The 9,499-nt window shown below is 46.3% G+C and overlaps 1 long non-coding RNA gene across 1 annotated transcript; it reads left to right on the forward strand.

Moving 5' to 3' along the window:
- The first annotated feature begins 6,153 nt into the window (after nucleotides 1-6,153).
- On the forward strand, nucleotides 6,154-8,705 carry LOC120973337 (uncharacterized). Its single transcript, XR_005768066.3, has 3 exons — nucleotides 6,154-7,384; nucleotides 7,492-8,313; nucleotides 8,420-8,705. It is a non-coding gene; the product is annotated as an uncharacterized lncRNA (long non-coding RNA).
- The last annotated feature ends 794 nt before the right edge of the window (nucleotides 8,706-9,499 follow it).

The following is a 9,499-nucleotide window of genomic DNA, read 5'->3' on the forward strand; positions in this document are numbered from 1 at the left end:
ACCTTCACAGATGATTTGAGCAGATATGGGTATATCTACTTGATGAAACACAAAGTCTGAAACATTTGAAAAGTTCAAAGAATTTCAGAGTGAAGTGGAGAATCATCGTAACAAGAAAATAAAAGTTTCTACAATATGATCGCAGAGGTAAAATATTTGAGTTACGAGTTTGGCCTTCAGTTAAAACAATGTGAAATAGTTTCACTACTCACGCCACCTGGAACACCACAGTGTAATGGTGTGTCTGAACGTCATAACCGTACTTTATTGGATATAGTGCAATCTATGATGTCTCTTACCAATTTACCACTATCGTTTTGGGTTATGCATTAGAGACAGCTACATTCACGTTAAATAGGGCACCATCAAAATCCGTTGAGACGACGCCTTATGAACTGTGGTTTGGCAAGAAACCAAAGTTGTCGTTTCTTAAAATTTTGGGGTTGCGATGCTTATGTGAAAAAATTTCATCCTGATAAGCTCAAACCCAAATCGGAGAAATGTGTCTTCATAGGATACCCAAAGGAGACAGTTGGGTACACCTTCTATCACAGATCCGAAGGCAAGACATTCGTTGCTAAGTATGGATCCTTTCTAGAGAAGGAGTTTCTCTCGAAAGATGTGAGTGGGAGGAAAGTAGAACTTGATGAGGTAACTGTACCTGCTCCCTTATTGGATCACAGAAATCTGTTCCTGTGACTTCTACACCAATTAGTGAGGAAGTTAATGATGATGATCATGTAACGTCAGATCAAGTTACTACCAAACCTCGTAGGTAAACGAGAGTAAGATCCGCACCAGAGTGGTACGGTAATCCTGTTCTGGAGGTTATGTTACTAGACCATGACGAACCTACGAACTATGAAGAAGCGATGGTGAGCCCAGATTCCGCAAAATGGCTTGAGGCCATGAAATCTGAGATGAGATCCATGTATGAGAACAAAGTGTGGACTTTGGTTGACTTGCCCGATGATCGGCAAGCAATTGAGAATAAATGGATTGTCAAGAGGAAGACGGACGCTGATAGTAGTATCACTATCTACAAAGCTAGAATTGTCGCAAAAAGGTTTTCGACAAGTTCAAGATGTTGACTACGATGAGAGTTTCTCACTCGTATCTATGCTTAAGTCTGTCCGAATCATGTTAGCAATTGCTGCATTTTATGAAATCTGGCAAAGGGATAAACAAAACTGCATTCCTTGATGGATTTATTAAAGAAGAGTTGTATATGATACAACCAGAAGGTTTTGTCAATCCTAAAGGTGCTAACAAAATATGCAAGCTCCAGCGATCCATCAATGGACTGGTGCAAGCATCTCGGAGTTGGAATATACGCTTTGATAAGTTGATCAAAGCATATAGTTGTATACAGACTTGCGGTGAAGCCTGCATTTACAAGAAAGTGAGTGGGAGCACTACAGCATTTCTGATAAGTATATGTGAATGACATATTGTTGATCGGAAATAATGTAGAATTATTCTGCAAAGCATAAAGGAGTGTTTGAAAGGAGTTTTTCAAAGATAGACCTCGGTGAAGCTGCTTACATATTGAGCATCAAGATCTATAGAGATAGATGAAGACGCTTGATAAGTTTTTCAATGAGTACATACCTTAACAAGATTTTGAAGTAGTTCAAAATAGAACAGTCAAAGAAAAGAGTTCTTGCCTGTGTTACAAGGTGTGAAATTGAGTAAAGACTCAAAGCCCGACCACGGCAAAAGATAGAAAGAGAATGAAAGTCATTCCCTATGCCTTGGCCATAGGTTCTATAAAGTATGCCATGCTGTGTACCAGATCTATTGTATACCCTACACTGATTTTGGCAAGGGAGTACAATAGTGATCTAGGAGTAGATCACTGGACAGCGGTCAAAATTATCCTTACTGGAATAAGGATATGTTTCTCGATTATGGAAGTGACAAAAGGCTCGTTGTAAAAGGTTACGTCGATGCAAGTTTTGACACTAATCTAGATGACTCTAAGTCTCGGTCTAGATACATATTGAAAGTGGGAGCAATTAGCTAGAGTAGCTCCATGCAGAGCATTGTAGACATAGAAATTTGCAAAATACTTACGGATCTGAATGTGACAGACCCGTTGACTAAAATTATCTCACAAGCAAAACATGATCACACCTTAGTACTCTTTGGGTGTTAATCACATAGCGATGTGAACTAGATTACTGACTCTAGTAAACCATTTGGGTGATGGTCACATGACGATGTGAACCATGGGTGTTAATCACATGGTGATGTGAACTATTCATGTTAAATCACATGGCGATGTGAACTAGATTATTGACTCTAGTGCAAGTGGGAGACTGAAGGAAATATGCCCTAGAGGCAATAATAAAGTTATTATTTATTTCCTTATATCATGATAAATGTTTATTATTCATGCTAGAATTGTATTAACCGGAAACATAATACATGTGTGAATACATAGACAAATAGAGTGTCACTAGTATGCCTCTACTTGACTAGCTCGTTAATCAAAGATGGTTATGTTTCCTAGCCATAGACATAAGTTGTCATTTGATTAACGAGATCACCTCATTAGGAGAATGACGTGATTGACTTGACCCATTCCGTTAGCTTAGCACCCGATCGTTTAGTATGTTGCTATTGCTTTCTTCATGACTTATACATGTTCCTCTGACTATGAGATTATGCAACTCCCGTTTACCGGAGGAACACTTTGTGTGCTACCAAACGTCACAACGTAAATGGGTGATTATAAAGGTGCTCTACAGGTGTCTCCAAAGGTACTTGTTGGGTTGGCGTATTTCGAGATTAGGATTTGTCACTCCGATTGTCGGAGAGGTATCTCTGGGCCCACTCGGTAATGCACATCACTATAAGCCTTGCAAGCATTGTGACTAATAAGTTAGTTGCGGGATGATGTGTTACGGAACGACTAAAGAGACTTGTCGGTAACGAGATTGAACCAGGTATCGAGGTACCGACGATCGAATCTCGGGCAAGTAACATACTGATGACAAAGGGAACAACGTATGTTGTTATGCGGTCTGACCGATAAAGATCTTCGTAAAATATGTGGGAGCCAATATGGGCATCCAGGTCCCGCTATTGGTTATTGACCGGAGACGTGTCTCGGTCATGTCTACATAGTTCTCGAACCCGTAGGGTCCGCACGCTTAAAGTTACGATGACAGTTTTATTATGAGTTTATGTATGTTGATGTACCGAAGGAGTTCGGAGTCCCGGATGAGATCGGGGACATGACGAGGAGTCTCGAAATGGTCGAGACGTAAAGATCGATATATTGGACGACTATATTCGGACTTCGGAAAGGTTCCGAGTGATTCGGGTATTTTTCGGAGTACCGGAGAGTTACGGGAATACGTATTGGGCCTTATTGGGCCATACGGGAAAGAAGAAAAAGGGCCTCAAGGGTGGCCGCACCCCTCCCCTTGGTCTGGTCCGAATTGGACTAGGGAAGGGGGGCGCCCCCTTCCTTCCTTCTCTTTTTCCCTTCCTCTTTTCCTATTCCATATGGGAGGTGGAATCCTACTAGGACTAGGGAGTCCTAGTAGGACTCCACACTTGGTGCGCCCCCTCCTAGGGCCGGCCTCCTCCTCCCTTGCTCCTTTATATACGGGGCAGGGGGGCATCCCAGAGACACAACAATTGATCCTTGAGATCTTTTAGCCGTGTGCGGTTCCCCCCTCCACCATATTACACCTCGATAATACCGTTGCGGAGCTTAGGCGAAGCTCTGCGTCGGTGGAACATCATCATCGTCACCACACCGTCGTGCTGACGAAACTCTCCCTCAACACTCGGCTGGATCGGAGTTCGAGGGACGTCATCGAGCTGAACGTGTGTAGACTCGGAGGTGCCGTGCGTTCGGTACTTGATCGGTCGGATCGTGAAGACGTACGACTACATCAACCGCGTTGTGATAACGCTCCGCTGTCGGTCTACGAGGGTACGTGGACAACACTCTCCCCTCTCGTTGCTATGCATCACCATGATCTTGCGTGTGCGTAGGATTTTTTTTGAAATTACTATGTTCCCCAACAATTCGATCGTAGGTATCTCAATACCTAGTTCAATCTCGTTACCGGCAAGTCTCTTTACTCGTTCCGTAATACATCATCCCGCAACTAACTCATTAGTTGCAATGCTTGCAAGGCTTATAGTGATGTGCATTACCGAGTGGGCCCAGAGATACCTCTCCGACAATCGGAGTGACAAATCCTAATCTCGAAATATGCCAACCCAACAAGTACCTTTGGAGACACCTGTAGAGCACCTTTATAATCACCCAGTTACGTTGTGACGTTTGGTAGCACACAAAGTGTTCCTCCGGTAAACGGGAGTTGCATAATCTCATAGTCATAGGAACATGTATAAGTCATGAAGAAAGCAATAGCAGAATACTAAACGATCGAGTGCTAAGCTAACGGAATGGGTCAAGTCAATCACATCATTCTCCTAATGATGTGATCCCGTTAATCAAATGACAACTCATGTCAATGGCTAGGAAACATAACCATCTTTGATCAACGAGCTAGTCAAGTAGAGGCATACTAGTGACACTTTGTTTGTCTATGTATTCACACAAGTATTATGTTTCCGGTTAATACAATTCTAGCATGAATAATAAACATTTATCATGATATAAGGAAATAGATAATAACTTTATTATTGCCTCTAGGGCATATTTCCTTCAACCACCCCCAGTTGCAAGTCTACCATCGACTCGCAACTCGGGGGGGGGGGAGGGGCATAGTTTGCATTCGCCCCAGTTGCAAGTCTACCATCGACTCGCAACTCGGGACGTAGTTCTTTTTTGACTTGTATCTGTGGTTTCTTTTGCCTAGTTTGTAATTGCCCTACCTGCAAGTCCACAAATCGACTCGCAACTCGGTACCCACCTTAGTTGCAAGTACACTATCGACTCGCAACTCGGTACCCGCCCTAGTTGCAAGTACACCATCGACTCGCAACTCGAGGGCTTCTTTTGTTCTTTTGCCTCATACCACTTGCAAATCGACCCTTGGCTCGCAACTAGCGGTTTTTTTCCTTCAGCCAGTTGCAAGTCTACCATCGAGTCGCAACTTGGGGAAGTATTTTTGTAATCGCCCCAGTTGCATGTTGACCGTTGACTCGCAACTCGGTACCCTCCCCGAGTTGCAAGTCCACCATAGACTCGCAACTTGATGGTTGTTTTTGTTCTTTTTGTCTCATGCCACTTGCAAATCGACCCTCGACTCGCAACTAGGTGGGGGTTTCTGTGTTCTTTTTTGTAACCACCCCCAATTGTAAGTCTACCATCGACCCGCAACTCGGAGGAGTGGGGGGACCCATAGTTTGTATTCGCCTGAGTTGCAAGTCCACCATCAACTCCCAACTCGGGATATAGTTATTTTTTTGACTTGTAACTGTGGTTCTTTTGCCTAGTTTGTAATCGCCCCGTAGTTTTATTTTCTTATCACTTGCCAGTCAACCCCTCGTCTCTAAACTTTTTGGTGTTTTGTGTAGGAGTGTAATTGCCCCAGTTTGCAAGTCCACCGCCGACTCGCAATTATGCGCCAATAGTTCTTCGTTTCATGTCACTTTGCAAGTCAACCCTCGTCTCGCAACTTCAGGTGTTTTTTTGAAGCTATAACTACCCTAGTTGCAAGTGCACTTTTGACTCGCAATTTTGTGGCCAATTTCTGTTGCAATACGACCGTTCACTCGCAAGTGTGGGCCCGTAGTTTTTCTTTTCCATGTCACTTTTTGCAAGTCATCCCCCTCAACTTTTTGCAACTAGTTTTTTGTATATAGTCAGAACCATTTTTTGGTATCTTTTTTGAAGATAGACTTGCAAGTGGATGCCAACCAATAACTCGAGAGCCCCGAGCTGCTACTCATCAATAAACACAAAACTATGCTTTTATTTTTTTCATTTTTGTTTTTTTGTTGATTTTTCGTAGCTGTCCTAGTGTTTTCAGTGACCTATTTTTTTCAGATCACAGTTTTGAGTTCACAAATTTTTGCAAGGCAGACCCTCAAAATGCCTTTGCTTTTTGTAGGGGTACTCAACACAGGATTCTGCACTGAACTGCCCGTTTTGAACTTTCTGTAGGAGGCTTTCTGCAAGATCTCCAAAATAACAACGGCTTTCCAATAATTATCCACACCGACAGAGTTTTTTTGTCCGCGCACTGGTTGAATCGGTGGAGCAGAGGAGGAAGAGATGGGGGCGACAAGCTCGAAGCCCATGGCGACCGAAATCGCAGGCGACGAGCCCCCCGTTCGCACCTCTGCTCGGCGCACGAGGCACCCGCTGTGGACACGGGGGGCGAGCGCTGCGCGGCCGTCGAGGCCTGCGGCATCCACACCGCCGACGACCTCTGTGTTGCCGATAAGGCACCGTCATTCGGCCCTGCCCGCGAGCTCTGCGCGGCTGACGGGATCATCGGTGTCGGCACCGTCCCGGAGTTCTCCGCAGCTGATTCTTGGCAAGAGGCAGTGAGTAGCTCACTTTTCCCCTCTTCTCCTGCCTGATTTTTGTTGGTGCGACACGCTCAAAATTACTGCCGCACAGCTCGAATTTCCGTGCTCTGGGTGTGCACAAGTAGGTATGTACGTTATTTTGAGCCACTGCGGCCCTGGATTTTTTGTGAGGGCAGCGACCCTGTGCCTGTGTTGCCCTATGTTTTGGGCTAGCCAGAATTTTGTATTTTCAGTGCTGTGATTCGTTAGGATTTGTTGTTGCATAGGGGGTACAAGAGTTGAGGATGCACAATGAACTCACAGCAAAGAAGGCATGCCGTGCTAGTTGTTTTTCATTTTTGTTCAGTGCATATGTTGAGAGAGCATGCATCATGTTTTCAGTTTTCTATTTTTGTTCAGAGAGCATGCATCATGTTCAGAGAGTTTGAGTTATGAGCCAATGTTCAGAGAGTATGCAGCATGTTCATAGAGTTTGACTCATTATCTTCAGTAATTGTTCGTAGAGCTTGCATCGTGTTCAGAGAGTTTGACTCATTATATTCAGTAATTTCAGATCGTCGTCACATTTTTTACTGCTAGTCTTTCATCTTCAGAGGTTGACTAATCAGTCATTGTTCATTTTTGTTCATTCACAAAAACTGTCTGGGTTTTTGCACTTTTTCCTGAGTCATCTAAGCTTCTTTCTTGCAAAAAAAACTTCTACTAACAAGGCCAGGTCTGCGTGCACATGTGGCCTTTTTCGTGTAAAAAAACAAACAAACAAAAAAGCCCAACAAAAACAAGCTCAGGTGGCGGGGGTAGCTGGCTGGAAGGGATGGGCTGCCCACACGACAAACAAACTGGCCGACGCAAACAAACAAGCATCCTTGTGCGGGGGTGATCGGGAGCAACCAAGCTTATTGTTTGTCAACAGGTGGGGACATATTAGAGGATGATGTCAGTTTAGATGTGAGATATTATCTCACATCTAGATGTGACATAAACAGACCCATTTTATATATGTCCCCTCAATTTTTGCAGCGGATAAAAATAGGCAGCAATACTACATCAGCAGTGGACTGGACCGAGTTGCACCTTTCTCTACTCCGAGCGCGTGTAGTCCTGCTTCTCGGCTGGTTCGTCTCGGTCACGTTGCCGAATCAAATCAACCAGAGCATCTCTTCCCTTCAACCAAAAAAAAGCAGCATCTCCCCTTGGATTGAAAACATGAATCTTGGCGCACGTTGACCCTCCACGTCGGCAGCGCACGCTCGCCGAGGGGGAGGTGCATGGTGAACGAGACACAACGCAGCCCACTTCTTTTCCACCCACTCGCCGATGCTGCCTCATCTTATCCATTCCCCACCGCATCTTGCCACGGTGATTCCCTTTCTGGGCGTTTTCGCCCGAGCACTGCACGGGTGGCTCCGCCGCCACCACGTTGTTTCCTCTACGGTCCGGCGGATCTAGGAGGCGCGTCGTCATTTCCACCGCAAACCCTCGGCATCTAGTCGTCGCTCCACTGGGAGGAGGCCCAGGAGACAAGGCGGTGATGAGGCGGGCGGCGTTTGCGGCAGAGATGAGGGGGTTGCGGAGACGAGGTAGGGGTGGCGGTGGCGGAGATGAGGCGACCGGCGCTACCGACGAGATAGAGGGTGATGGGGTGGTGTGCTGCAGGGGCGGCGCCCGCGCAGCCGGCCGCCGAGGCATGGGAGGAGGTGCGTGATGCTACAACCGCCTTCATCGAGGTCCTCAATGAGCGGCCCTCACTGGACCCATCGAGACGCTTGGCGGCTGAGCCAGCGGCTCCACGCTCCTCGCCGTCGAAGTGACCCTACTTTTTCTCCAGTTCGAAGTTCCTTGGTACGTCCATTTTGCATCATGTTTTCCTACTGTTATTTAGAATATCTTTTATCAATATAATACCTTGTGGTGCAATTCTAATGTCTTTTCTTTCTTAATTTGCAAGATTTACACGAAGAGAAGGATTGTCGGCAGCTGGAATTCTGGACCTGAAAAGGCTATGTCAGAGATACCTATTCAGCACAACTCCAAATGAGCTGAAATTTCATGGAGAATTATTTTGGAATATATAAAAATATACTGGAGAAAATAAATATTAGAGGAGGCCACCCAGGTGCCCACGAAGCACCAGGGCGCGCCCTGGTGGCTTGTGGGGCCCCTGGCCAGCCTTTGTGGCCCATCTTCTTCTATATGAAGTCATTTGCCCTAGAAAAAATAAGGAGAGGGCTTTAGGGATGAAGTGCCGCTGTCTCGAGGAGGAACCTGTGGGGAACACTTTTGCTCTCCGGCGGAGCGATTCCGCCGGGGATACTTCCCTCCAGGAGGGGGGAATCAAAGCCATCGACATCACAAACAACCCTCTCATCGTGGGAGGACCAATCTTTATCAACATCTTCACCAGCACCATATCATCTCAAACCCTATGATGCGGAGCATCCTAAGGTCATCTCCATGGACCTACCATCGTCTCACCAAGTGCCAAGTGGACCCATGACACGAGCACGTGCAAGAGCTCTCGAAACCGAGGTGACATCTCTCCTCTCACGATTCCTCTTCGAAACACATGAGACATGGCTACTACCTCAAACGGAGACACTTTGCATACTCGGGTACCAAGGAGTTAGCCATGGAGAAGCTACGGGGCAAGGAGGATCGATGGAGGAAGACATACGTGAAGATGGAGAAGAAAACGGACAAGTTAGCACTTGCCCGGATGATCCGGACCTCCGTCTGGACGATCCGGCCCCAGCACGGACGATCCGGATCCCGGCCCGGATGATCCCGATAATGTGCTCGAAGACACCCGAAGGCCTCACGCTGAAGCTGGATCATCCGGACCCCGGCCCGGATCACCCGGACGGACCCGGACATCCGTACCAGGTCCCGGACAACCGGACCCCCAGCACCTCCACGACATGTCTGGATCATCCGGACCACCAAAGCCCGGATCATCCGGACAGTGCCTGCGTGCATGATGATGGGCCAAGGCCCATGTACCCATTCGTCCCTCTAGCCTACACATATG

The sequence above is a fragment of the Aegilops tauschii genome, chromosome 2 (genome assembly GCF_002575655.3).
Source record: "Aegilops tauschii subsp. strangulata cultivar AL8/78 chromosome 2, Aet v6.0, whole genome shotgun sequence".
Taxonomy (NCBI): Eukaryota; Viridiplantae; Streptophyta; class Magnoliopsida; order Poales; family Poaceae; genus Aegilops; species Aegilops tauschii.